At 28.5% G+C, this 14,766-nt stretch overlaps 1 protein-coding gene across 1 annotated transcript in view; it reads right to left on the minus strand.

Moving 5' to 3' along the window:
• The window catches only part of LOC142328740 (tyrosine-protein kinase transmembrane receptor Ror-like), a 150,980-nt gene that overhangs the window by 112,102 nt on the left and 24,112 nt on the right, over positions 1–14,766 (minus strand). The window contains exon 2 of the mRNA XM_075372727.1: positions 2,382–2,428. The gene's annotated coding sequence lies outside the window, so the exon portion shown is untranslated. The remainder of the gene's footprint in view (positions 1–2,381; positions 2,429–14,766) is intronic.

Here is a 14,766-nt window from a genome sequence, read left to right on the forward strand (position 1 = left end):
AATGAAATTTGCATTATGGTGGGTCTTTAATCTTTGTCCGCCATCGTGGAGCCGCCATATTGAATCAAACTTAATTTTTTTATCCATAAAATTACTTTTAAAGATGAAAGATTAAATTTGTTAATTAAAGATAATAAATCTAATTCTAATATCTATAAAAAAAATGTGGAAAACAAAACTATAAAAAATTGTACATAATACTGGCAAACAGAATCTTTAAAAACCAATTTCAGGTATTAATACGAGTGTGCACAAATAATAATAAACAGAAGCTTAATTATTTTGTTAATATTAGGGAAAATATACATTATTTTCGAGCATAAAATACATTAAAATTTTAAAAATAATTATTGAAAAATTTTAATCTACATAGTTATAAAATATCTGCATTATGTTGGATTTTTAATTTTTGTCCGCCATCTTGGATCCACCAATTGAATCAAAATTAACGCTTTTAAATAGAAAGATGAACATATGACACATGTAATTTTACAAGAAAAACAATGGTGAAACCCGTCTTTCTGTTAATGCCTTAGTTATCGAGTTATAAGCATCCAAAGTTGCAATGACGGAAAAATCGTGTTAATAAAACGAGGTGAAACTCGCTGCATGAAGAATTTTATTGCATTTTACATCCATAATGAATAAAACGAACTTCAAACAGTGTTATAATATTGATAATAATAAACATTAACTAATAATTAACAACAAAAAACAGATTTATCGTCTTTAATTAATAAATAAATTTTCTATCTTTAAAAAAATCTTATGGAAAATTAAATGTTCACAGCAGTTCAATAATCAATATTTAACTATTCCACAATTTTAAAATTTGGTTATTGATTTTTTAAATATACTCTGAAGGAGCAAAGTTTACTGTGAAAGTAATCCACGGGGAAAAATGAGTATGAGTAGTTAAGTGATAAACTTTTCTAATTATTTAGTTGGATATAGAAATTAAAAAATAATATCATGAATATTTAAAAAATCAACGATGTTTTATGGTTTCAATAAATTTATATTTTTTCTGCTATGATGCAGTTTGTTAAATTATAAATACGTTTAAAATACATATATAGTAAGATTATATTGATTTTTTTATAAACTCAACCACCACTGGGCCGATCTGAATGGCTATTAAAAAAAAAAAAAAAAAAAAAAAAATTAAGCTTTGTGGATGGTTTTGAATCTTCATTAATTTTTTATCAAAGAATTATTTAAATACCGCAATAAATTCTAAGAAAGGAATTGTAAAAAATCTGCTTTGGGTCGAACGGTTACTTTAAATGCTTGTATAACGTTTTAAAATGTTAGTTTCTTTTAATAGTATATCTGACAACAGGAAGAAAAGCCAAATTTTTATAAAAAATAAATTAGAATTATGATAATAATTTCTGAGAATAGGTAGAGATAATTTAGTATAACGAAGCTTAGAATAAACTGGTCCCTTCAAATCACAGCTATAACTTAGTTTAAAGTAACAATAGAAAGACTCCCCTCCAATTCTACATAAATAGTAGTTTTGAGATTTAGTCATTTAATATTTAAAAACCTGTTAGAAATTTTTTTTACATTTTTTTAAAGAGTATTTTTATTTTAGTCGTTTCAGCAGTTAAAGTTATTATCGGACTCATCAAGATCTGTATGAATGTACCGAGTAAACGTGTAGTCTCTAACAGACTCAGGCAGACCATTCCTAAGAAGTGGTTAATTGAAACATAACCACCAAAGAACACCGGTATCCACGATCTAGTATCCAAATCGAATGAAGCAATTAACTTTATTAAGACTTTAGAATTCTTGACTTCGAAATCAACTGATTTACGACGACGAGTTTACCATTTTTAAATTTTTTTTTTTTTTGTCATCCCGGACCACCGTTATTTCTACAGAAGATGAAGGTAAGCTTCAGAAGATGAGATGAAATGATAATCTTGTAGCGAGTGAAAATATCATGCCTGATCGGGGATTCGAATTCGGAACCTCCGGATGAAAGGCCGAGACGCTACTACTCACGCCACGAAGGCCAGCAACGAATTTATCACTAGACTAACCCAATGGGTTTTTTAAATTTTGAATCAATAAATTATTTATGTAGAAATAAACTTGATCTTGATAGATTTATAAGTTAGACTGATAAGTTTGATAGATTTCATGAGAAAATTATAGATTTAATGAGAAGAAATAAAACAAATAAAGTTTTGAAAAAAATTAAATCCATAACAATTTTTTTTTTTTAATTTTTTATTCTAGTATCGAGTATTCTTCTACTTAAAAGAAATGAACTGATAACTGAAAGAGCATAGATTTATGCACTTTATTTTAATTAAGTTGTTTAGAATTTTAATATATTATAAATAAAATAAAATAAAACTACTTACCCGTCTTATTTGTTGAGGCAGTTGTGACTTCATCACCATGTTCGGTCCTGAAATAGATATGTGACAAGATTAAAAAAAAAATATATAGGAAAAAACCTTTTATTAATATTTGTTAGGGTAAAATAAAAATAATCTATATTATTATAAGCTTTTATTTAACTTGCTTTAGTTATAATTAAATCTTGCAACTGACATATCTTTTGATCTATCGTATGAAAATCAATGAAATTTGGTACACGTATGTAACTTCGATGGTTTTCATGATTTAAAAGTGGTCGTCAGTCAATTGAAGATGAACCTCAACCAGGAAGGCGTTCGACTTCAACTGATGACACCCACGCTCAGAAAATCATCGATCTGATGCGTACAAATCGCCGATTGACTGTCAGAAAACTGGCAGAAGAGGCTAGCATCTCGATTAGATCATGCCGTGATATTTTGACTGAAATACTGAATATACATCGAGTTGCAGCAAAGTTTGTTCCTCGTTTGATGACCGAACAGCAGAAAGAACATCAAGTAGACGTTTCTTGGCAACTTCTTGAACAAGCCTATGGCGATGAAACATTCATTCAAAGGATCGTAACGGGAGACAAAAGCTGGATTTACGGCTACGAAATCAAGGCAAAAGTTCAATCATCCCAATGGAATGGCAAAGGATCTCTAGGCTCCAAGAAAGCATATAAGTCTCGCTCCAACGTCAAAGCGATGCTCTCCGTTTTTTCGATTTTAATGAAATTGTTCGTTTTGAATTCATGCCTAAGGTTGAAACATAGAACCGTGTGCACTATCAAGGCGTTTTATAACGGTTACGTGAAAAAATTCGCAAAAAGAGACCAGAGTTGTGGCGAGATAACTCATGGTTCCTTCACTACGACAATGCGCCCGCACACTCAGCTTTGACAATTCGTCAGTTTTGTGCCAAAAATCAGATGACAGTCCTCCCTCGCCTTTCTACTCGCCAGACGTGACTTCTTGTGAGTTTTTCTTATTTCTGAAATTAAAATCAGTGTTGAAAGGGCGCCGTTTTGAGACTATTGAAAACATTAAAGCAAATTCGTCACGGACCTTAAAGACTATTTCAAATGAAGCTATTCAGGACTGATTCGTGAAGTGGAAACACCGCTGAGAAAAGTGTATAATAGGGAAGGGGAGTAATAAGTTCAAGGGAACAAGAACCAATAATCTTTAAAATTAATAATAAAGAAAAAAAAAATGTTCGGTTATTTTCCGAACAGACCTCGTATACCTATCATTCAGTGTACGCACGTATTTACCTAAACATTTTCCTTTTTTACAAAATTCTTTTTTCAACCCGTAAAACTTTCGAATAATTTGTGTTCTTTTCTTTTTAAGATACTATGTATTTTAAAATAATTACTAATTTTCTGTTATTCAAAAATAAAATAAGCTTGGCGTTAAGGAATTAACTTTTGTACATGTTTAAATTCTAATTATGTATTTCGCGAACGAATCCACGACGCACAGTGCTAGTTTATTATATATTTGCTTATAGATTAGTTTTTCTTAATTCTACGTTAATAGTTTAATTAAACTTTCATAATTTTATACATTTTATGTAAACATTAAAACCTTTTTGTTTATTAAATGGTAGTACATGAATTGCAAAATTAAATTGTATAAAGTACATTTAGTTATTACCAATATAACTGGTCATAGTGAGAACTGTAAAATCAATTTTTTAATAACAATAAACTGAACAAAAATCTCGTTGTTTGTACAAAGTTTGTTTAACAAAATAACTAAACAAGCTGTAGTTAGAGAATAAGGGTCGTTTATCAATAATAATTATTATTCAGGGCACTTCAAAGGTTTCACTGTTTTCTCCGAACAAAGAAGGTGGTGAAATATCAATTCAAGTGTAAATTGTAATTATAATTTGTTTTTTTAAAATTTAATTATAAAGAATTTTGTATACAAAATTGTAAAATTAATTACTATGTTTATTTGTTCATTCTGTCTTAAAGAAAACATGATTTTTTTTCTCTTCAAGTTTAAATATATATTTTTATTTTTAGTTTTTTTTTGTTTTTTTTAACTAATACTGTAGTAATGTAATTCATACAACATTTATAATAAAGGATGATATAAATAGAAAAAAAAAGAAAAAAATGGAATCGAAATAATAACGATCCATTTTAAAAGCAAATACAAACCTTTGTTTTTCCTATTGAAGAATAACTGAAAATACCTTTTTTATTAACTTATCAATAGCTTCTTTAATTAAATTGTAATCTCATTTGATTTTGAATATACATTCTAAAATAAAAAACCCTTTATTTTTATTTTCGAAGAATAATTGAAAATATCTTTTTATCAACTTATTACTAGCTACTTTAAACTACATTCTAATTTAATTTTAATTCTAGTATCAATAAAGTATATTTTTTGTTTATTTTGGAATAATAATTGTATATGAAAATTTCTTCTATTTTTCCTTTTTTATTTACGTATAGTAGCAAAACACAAATTAATTGATTGATTTAACTATCTTCTCTATATAAATATTTTAACCCCAATGTATAACACTAGTATTACTATCTAATATTAATTTTTTTTTTCGTTTACTATTTGTCATATTCTTTATTTTTGATTAGGCCTGTAGGGACCACGCACACATAAAGTCAAACAGAATTATTCTTTTTGTTCTTTCAATATTCTCTCATTCTGCTACTTTGATCTCGTTTTCTTTTGGCTTTTGGTCTTTTGGCGTTCTCTGGGAGTCTACCGTTTTTTACAAGTTTTCTAAATTAATCAGTCTTGTACCGTGTTTTCATTTATAGTTAATTATTTAATGTATCGACTTCTGAATTTAGTCTCGACCATGTGAATTTAGTATTTGCTGCATTAAATCTATTAAAATTTGCTTTCTAAGTCTTTTTAAGTGGATCCATTCTGTACAACTGTCCGTAAAATTTTAACCTTCGTTTTCTTATTGTGTTATATATTTTATCTATGTTACTGAAAATTTTGTTTTCGCTTTTGAGTTTGGAGATTCCGTTTTTAAAATTTTTACCATAAATATTTCTTAAGATTCTTTTTCCGACTTGAAAAATTTTTTTATCTGAAAATGTTTGGAGGCGTTCAGCTGCATATAGGGCTTCGAGTAAAATGACTGTGTTGTAGTGTTTTGGTTTAGTGTTATAGTGATTTTTTATTGTAGATGTTTCTTGTTAACTTAAGGGCGAGATTCATTTTCTTGACTCTTTCTCTCATTGCTCCTTTTTCTAAGAGATTCACCAAGGTATTTAAATTTCGGAACTCTTTGTAAAATATATGTTCTTTTGTAACTATTTTGTAAAATATATATATTTTTTTAAATAAAAAAATAGTCCTTTTTACCAGTAAAACTACTCTGTGTTAAAACACATATATCAATGATGGTTTCTATAACATTGTATTCATCACGGCTTACGGATGATATTAACAAATTAGATTGTTCACCCTAAAAAAAAATAACTTACATTCTCAGTTAACCGATCGAATAATATAAAACTAATCTTTTATCTTATAATCTATAATTTTTTGTTAGGGTTAAAATAACGTTAATGCCTTAGGAATTTTTAAAATGAATTAAACCTTCTTTTATTCTAGTTTCAATCTTTCTTTTACTTTGTATCTTAAACTGCATTGTCTTTACAAGGAATTTATAAATGCTCGCTTTCTCAGTGGATTTAGTGCCACAACTTTAACGGTAGGTTTAACGTTGTGATTTTTAAAAGTATTTTTACCTTTTTTTGAAAAAAGTACGATATTAGTTTAGACCGCATGCTACGAGTGGGGGGTTGAAATTGAATTTTTTTACGTTTTGAGGTATGAGAAGTACAAAAATACCATTTTAACCCTTTGGGGTTTCCTTATATATAGATAGACCTATACATAAACTTTTTGTGGCCCAAAAATCTTCATTGAAATTTAGATGAATAAATGCATGTTAAAACTTTATAAAAATTGGTTGAGTTTTCTTAAATTACACTAAATTTAAAGTCGAGAAAATTTGAGTGGGGGAAGTTCGAAGCGTGGTTCGTTATGACGCTGCAAATTGGAACATTGACTTTTTTTATCTGCGGTAACTACTGTTAGCAGTATTGTTATTTTTATTTTTTTATTTTACTTTTATCTTTTAGAATTTTTTATTGTAGAGAATTTTTGACGTGTAACAACTATTTTTTATGGATTAAAGTTTTGTTTTAAATTTTAAATTAAAATGAGGTGATACTTTTCCGAATGGACACAACATAAAATAAGAAAAAGTCAGTCTTTTTCAGTTTTCTATCTTTTTGCTAGATATAGAATATCAGAAAATGGCCTATTATTATCTGGAAATTTGTTGCAAAATGAACTTATTAGTAACATGGTCTTAAAAAATATGCGTAATAAACAATCCTACAATTTGGAAACTAACTTTACAATAGTGAAACAAAAACTTCATTGTTAATGTTACGGGACCAATAACTATTAGCCTTCTTGAATATTAAATTTATTAAAAATCCTATTGTGGAAATTTTCAGTCATTAGAACAGTTTAGGCGATCTCCGTGGCTGTGGTAACGTTCCGCCTTTGATCCGGAGGTCCTGGGTTCGAATCCAAGTCAGGCATGGCATTTTTCATACGTTACAAATTTTTATTCTCACAGGGCGAAATGACCGAAGCACTTGATGTCCGTGATCACAAAAAAAAAAAACAAAACAGTTTAATAAAATTGATACCTCCACTCAAATTTTGTTCATGGATGAGGAATTTTTATCTACCCGACCTATAAAAAAGTGGTGTATATTTAATTTTGATGGGTATTCTGGATTGGAAGTGTAAATGATTTAAATTTTTTAAAACTAAATTTAAGCATTCTTTTGTGGTTATTTAGAAGGAAAAGTATTTTGTATTAAAAAAAAAATTAAAATTTTTTTAAAGAAATTTTATTAGTCAGATATTGCTATTTGTTATTTATTATCTCTTAGTCTTTTTTAAATTACATTTTTCCACATTTTTTAATACGTACTTTTTATGTAATGTCTACTGATGATGATTATTCAACAAAAAAAAAAAAAAATGGTCATCTAGGTATACAGTAAATAAAATTTTGTAAAGTTTTTTTACTTTCCTGTACGAAGTAAAGGAATTATTGTGATCGCGAAAAATTTCGGTTTTCATATTTCAATGGAAATATGAAAACCGAAATTTTTCACCATCCTTAAATCCATTTTGACTAGTTTCGGCGTGACGTCTGCACGTATGTGCGTACGCAAGTATCTCGTATAACGCAAAAACGATTAGCAGTAGGATGTTGAAATTTTGGATTTAGAACTGTTGTAAAATCTAGTTATGCAACTTCCCTTTTGAATGCAATCTAATTGACCAAAAATGTTCAAAAAAGCCCAAAATCCAAAAATCTGGATTTTGGACTTTTTCTTGCCTGCAGTAATAAGTCCTTATTGAGAGATTTTCAGTGACGATCATAAGTGGTATTTATTTTCTTTGGTTCCAGAGTTATAGCCAAATAAAATTTTAATTAGTGAAATATTTTGATTTTCAAGGTGAAGGCATTTTACGGTTCGAATTCCACTTCATTTCCTTTCTATTTTTTAACTTTTTTTTAATTTAAATATATTAATCTATTAATAATTATTAACCTGTGATTGTAAAAAAAAACTAGAAATAAATAATAATTTAATAATAACAGTAAAAAGAAAAGTTATTAGTGAAATAAAATTTTATTTACTTTTAAAAATGTGTATATGTAGTACACAAGGAAGTCATGTGATGTCCACATCAAATTTTTTAAATTTATTAACAATAATTACAAGCATCTGGTGATACGTTTGCTAAAAAAAGTGAAAAACGAAGTCGTTTCCCATTAAATTCTTCACCCAGTCATACGTACAAAATACATATGAGCTTGCCAGATCCAGAAAAACGAAAGTATTATTCAACCCAGCAATTGAAATCTTCACTTTGTTCCTACAGGGACAGAATAAATAAAGATCATTATTTTTGTCAAAGAAAGCAACTCTGATCTGTTACGTGTCATAATTTAGCTGCTTTAAATATAGATTTAAGAAAGATTGGGGAAAATAGGATAACGCAATAAATTAATGTTTTCCGAAAAGAACATACGAAAGATGCGTTATCACCCTACAAACTGGAGCCCTTTGACGTCTGTTCATTTACACCCAAGCACCCAGGGGATTTTCGTAAGGGGAGAAAATCAAAAAAATTTAAATGAAAGGTATGATTGTGACGCACAATTTTAATAGGCTTTGATAAGAATCTGACACAAAATGTTTTAACTACAATGACCAGAATAAAAAAGGCAGGAATTAAATATTTTTCACAGCTAATTAAAAAAAATAATTTACAGAATTTTTTAAACTATTCTCAGTAGTGAAATACTAAAAAAAAAATAAAATTTAGCAAATTATCTATTTTTTCGGAATGAGACCACTCCTTAGGGTGTACTGCAGGCCTTTTAGCGAGTTTTCAAAGAATTTGGAAATCGCTACTGGGCCTGGTCATGTTAAAATATACATGTATGTATATGATTTTTCGTCAGCTTTACCGGACTTGAATCTTAAACGATTTTGAAGAAACTTGGTAGGGTGATATAAGTTATTGGAAGTAGAGCGAATTTTCAAGCGAATCGGTTCCCAGGAGTTAGAGCCAAAAAGGTGGTTTTTGGTTACATTTTCAGTTTTTTCGTTCTACTGGGCGCAATTTTTCACCAATTTTGATGAAACATAGTAGGAAGAAGTAAATCTGTAGAAATATAACCCTATTGATTTTAAACCGAATCGGTTCATAGGAATCGGAGTTATAGGCGATAAACTGGGCTTTTGGATACGTTTTAAGAAATCCGCCTTTCTCGCGAGCTTTTGTGAAATAAGCTACGAAAAATATTAAATAGCTGCCATTCTGGTTAAGGTTGTTGTAGCCAGAGTTTTTTTATTTTTCAGTGCTCTTTAAAATGAAGCACCACAACTCTTCTCTTTCATTTAAAACTTTTGAGTTAGCTCGCCGTGGGGGGATGGTATCATCGAAAAATAGGCCGTTTTGAGATATGCGAGTTAGCTAAATTTAATTTTTCTATGTTTAATTGTTGATAATTTATTTAAGAATTCCCATACTTTATTAATACATTGTATAATTAATATGATTAACATATCAATTTATAATTTATGCAATTATTTTAAGATCATAATTACAATATTTTTAATATTAATTCAACTTTAATCAACGTATTATTTAAAATAAATAACTGAAACATGAATAAAAAGACGAAAATAGTTTAATTTTAAAAATGTTAGTTTCTTAAACGACATCATTAGAATAATGCTAACGAATTTATATCTTCCTGACAATATATATAATAGAGGAGGTCATTGAACAATGAATTTATATACAAGCTTTCATAATAAATAAAATACGATGATACTAAAAATAGAGTAAAAGGGGAAGAATGTACAAAGATAAAGATGGGTAGATAGATAGAGAAGAATATGGATGTGAACGAAATAGAAACAGTAAAATTGAAACTGTAGAAAACTTCAGTAAAATACAGTCTGGTCACGCCAGTTGCCAATAATTTTTCTTAAATTATTGGAACATTCATTCTATCTGAATTAAATTAAGTTTATATTAGTATAGGTACTTTATTGTATCTTCAGTATTTTAACTACAGTTTACTCTGTAAATGCGATTGATTTTGTCATAAATGTACAGTAAATTATAGAAAAGTAATAAAACCAAACTGTATGACATTTATTATTCCAATTCACCTTTTTTTGTAATTTATTAATAAACTAGTACGGAATTCTGATATTTAAAATAAAATAAAATTAATAATTTAAATAAAGAAAACATTAAAAAATAATAAAACAGACATAATTTACGCATCGGAATGTTTAAACGTAAAGAATAAAGCAGGAAAAGAAAAAAGAATATAAAAATAAGAATTTTATGAAAGATTTTAGGATCCACAAATGAGAATGAGACACAGAGAATAAAAAATAATTCTGAAAGAAAGCCTAAAATTTGTCCGTTTCAAATAGAAAGAAATGAATAATGTTATACGGACATCTTTCAAGAATGGAAAAAATAGATTGACCAGGAAAATATTAGAATTAAAAAAAAATAATAATAAAAATAAGTTTGTCTTTAGTAGTCGGAAAAACCTTGACAAAAAAACCATCTCAAAGGATGAAATCCACTATAAGGAAATTTTTAGGAAAACATCGAAAAAACTAGAAGGTTTTCAAGTCAAAATAAAAATTCCTCAAATTAAATGCTCGGAAGAAAAAAATGGAGTAGTAGAATGATGAAGGAGAATTGAACAAAATAAGGCAGAATAAGGCGGTATTAAAGTCGTAACATGATTCACACAGGCTAAATCGAAAAAAAGCAGTCTCAGAAAATCTTTTAGAAAAATAATATTTGGTTAAATTTTTCTATAAAAATATTTCCATACTTGATGTAGGTACCAGATTAAAAACAATATAATAACAAATTACTAGCTCTTAATTTGATTCTGACTGAAAATTAGTCGATCTCCGTAGTGGAGTGATAGCGTCTCGGTCTTACGAACCCGAAGGTCCGGGTTTAAATCCTGGTCAGGCATGGCACTTTTGCATATGCTACAAAATTTCATTTCCATATCCCACAGGCAAGCTCGAATTGTTTAGTTGTTTTTTGAGACGGCTTAATAAAATCGCTGCCCGTATCGAAAATCGTGATTTAAAAATAACTGTATAAACCAAAAGGTGTCTTAAAAAGACACTTTAATTTTAAAAACTATAAAAAAAAACTGTAAAGAAACAAGATATGGGTTACTGCTCAGCACGAGCTTTCTAGAAACTGAGAGAATTTGTACTAATTTTTTACTTTACCGTTTTCAAACAATTATTTAAATATTTTTGCGTAAAAAATCTTAAATAGCAGGCTGATACCAGGATACGTATAATTGATTATTATACAATGGTAATGAAGCCAAATTAAAAAAAAAAAATATTTTTAAATAGTCTATTTAGACGATGCAACTCTTAATTTAAGAAACCACCAAAAAAGCTGACAAAGTATAACATGACTTTTCCGATTATTAATAATAAAAATAAGAGTTAGAACCAAAGAACAAAAGCAGAATATATATGTATTTTTTTTTTGAGGTGGGGAATAAATTTAAGAAAAATTATTTTAAAAATATTCAAGTGTAGGTTAAGCTTAAAAAATTTGATTCAGTAGAGTTTTTCTAAATCTACTATCCCTTTCAAAAAATACTGAAATGATAAAAGAAAGTCTTACGTATGAATTAAACTTTCAAAATGTTTCTGAAAAATATTAAACAGAAGGGAGATAGAGCGAAAGAACAAAAAACTTATATTTCAATTTTAGAACGTGGGAATTGATTTTTTGAAAAAAATATTTATTTGATTTCTTATTTATGCATTGTAGGTAACAAATTGCTTTAATAAAGTTTTCTTTGAAATCACTTAGAAGAAAATGGTGATAGAGGTTTCGCGATATACCCCTGTCTCCTTAAAGAATTTTGAAAAAATTTTAAAATGACCAATACCTCTATATAGAAATATTTGAGTCAAGTTTAAAAAAAAAAACATCATTTTGCTCAATTCCAAGATATAAGGCCAAAAGCAGTGCGATATACATAAGTACATACATATGATTTTTTGGTCTACATGAACTAGTCGGACCCTAAAACGTAAAGATTGGCAAAAAACCCCGATTCCCATTTTCTATTCTAGCTATATTTTGCGGTAAAGTAAAATAAATAAAATGCTCAATAAATGAAATAAATAATAAAATAATAATAAATAATAAAATAAATAAAATGCTCAATGTTTATAAAATATTGTTTCATTCAATTTTAAAACTCGATTCGATTATTGAAAATAATCATAAAAGATAGCAGGAATGTAATACATAACAAAGATTTCTATTTAATATTCCCCAAGTAAAAACTTTGAGTTTATACGGTGAATTAACCACCTAAAAAAAAAAATATAATTGATAATGAAAACGTAATAAGTACAAATGCAAAATTAAACAATTACAAAACTTTATAAAATGAATATTTAATATTGTAAAATAGAATTGATAAATACCAACAATTGTCGTTTTTTGCTATTCCAATCGAATCGTTGCTTGTTTAAAAATATAAACCACTGAGACTTCTAAATTAGATTGCCATCTACGACCTAATACCACGCCCCCTTGTGTCAGATTGGAGAAGATATAATTTTATTTTAAGAAAGAATTATGTTAGCACAAACCGTTTAACCAATCATTTGTAATGAACTCAAATATAATGGAAGAGATACCGTTAGTATCAGTTTATGAAAAAATACTTTCACAAAAGGTAGATTTTTAAATAAAAAAAAAAAAAAATTTATCACTGTCGTTTTTGAAGGATGAAATTTCTTCATCATTACTGATAAACTAAGTTTGCTATTTATTACGAACATTGCTTGTTTATTAAGAATTATTTAAGCTAATTATAAATATAGATCAGAGAAGTCGGTCATAGCCCAACAATACCAGAAAGATGATAGCAAAATTAATTTATTAAAAAAAAATAGTTTTAAAAGACTATCTGTAATAAATACGAATTATATTGGTGGATAACTTTGTTTTATCAGTAATGTATCTTTACTGTTCAATTACGAAAGGAAACCATAATACAAGTTGAACAAAAAAAGAGTATCGTGATTTTAAAACTATTTAATATTTCTTAACTTTAAGTTATATATCGTTTGTATGAATCTCAAACAAAATTATAGAATGATTTTTAAAGTTTTTCTTTACAAGTGTTAAATATGATCACTTTTCGTTACGGGCATACATCCAACCGATAGGAAAGTTTATCCGATACTTTAATCAGCATGTCTAGAGTAATTGAAGCGACAGCTGCTTCAATCAGCGCTTCAAATAGGGTAGATCAGTAGATAGGGGAAGCACATACACAAGATCCTTTATAAAACCCAAAAGGAAAAAATCAAACGGGATCAGATCGGTGATCTCGTATGCCACCACAAACAAGTTTTGTCACTGGATCTATGCCTAGCGACCCAGCTGTTGGGAACCTACCCTGTTTAAACTAACCTGTACAGAGTTATGCCAATAAGGAGACGTACAATCTTCTGCCAAATGAAATTTTCTGGTTCATCTTGCATTTGAGGAAAATGTCAATTCAAATTATCAATTCCTACTATGCTTGCCTCAGCAAAAAAGAACGATCTGTAATCTTTCCGTCGGGTACTGTACAAATAATATTTCATTTTTGGGAGTGCCTTTTGCAGTGTAAGAGTTCATTGGGATTTTCTGACCCCCCTCCCGAATACGGACTTCATAAATGCGAAATTTTTTACTATGATGAAATGTTGACACATCAATAAACACACACAATACGATCAAGAAAGTTGTAATCTTCATAATGCAACGTCTTGATTGCGAAGTCGGAATGTATAGCGTAATCGGTCGGTTTAAAACTGAGAAAGCTTAGAGAATATGGATGAATGCGTAGATTTCCTTAAAACATACCACACTATCATCATTGGCACTGCTAGTTTGAGGTCGGTCTTTCTAAGAAATTCTTTACGAATACGCAGGAAAGATTTTCTAACAGGTTCAACATTTTCTTTAGACACCCTTAATCGTGCAGTTTTTTCCCTTTACATAGATATCCGGTCGTTTCAAACTTATTATGTCATCTTCGATCATTATTTTCACTAGGAGAATCACAATTAGACTTCCTACAGAAAGCAGGCTGATTTATAACAACAGATTTAGGTACTTACGTATTAACGCCATCGCAGCTACAGCTTTAATTAAAAACAAAGTAGTTAATCGGATTTCGGTGGAAAATGAACAGTCTCTTTATTAATTTTAATAATTGGATATTTATATTTATTTATTTTATAAATATAATTTAACCAAACATAACCTACGCTCGCTTCGCTCGCTATCGTTGACTAATTAACACCGTAATTTTTTGAGTATTTATTTAATAAATTCAGTAATTATTGCAATTATTTATTATTTTTAAATAATCAAAACACTCCTGTTAATTAGTCAAGGTTAGTGAGCGAAGCGAGCGTAGGTTAAGTTTGGTTAAATTATATTTATAAAATAAATAAATGTAAATAACCATTTATTAAAATTAATAAAGAGACTGTTTTGAATCTATGTTAAACTCTACATCGGCCCATTTTCCACCAAAATCAGATTGACTACTTTGTTTTTAAATAAAGCTGTAGCTGTGGCGTTAATACGTAAGTACCCAGATTTACATTAGCAAACTGAAAAACAAAAAAGTCTTTATGTTTAGGAGTCACCGTCTTTGTTACTTGCGTTCCAAGCG

Source organism: Lycorma delicatula, chromosome 8 (assembly GCF_047948215.1).
Source record: "Lycorma delicatula isolate Av1 chromosome 8, ASM4794821v1, whole genome shotgun sequence".
In the NCBI taxonomy this organism is placed as follows: Eukaryota; Metazoa; Arthropoda; class Insecta; order Hemiptera; family Fulgoridae; genus Lycorma; species Lycorma delicatula.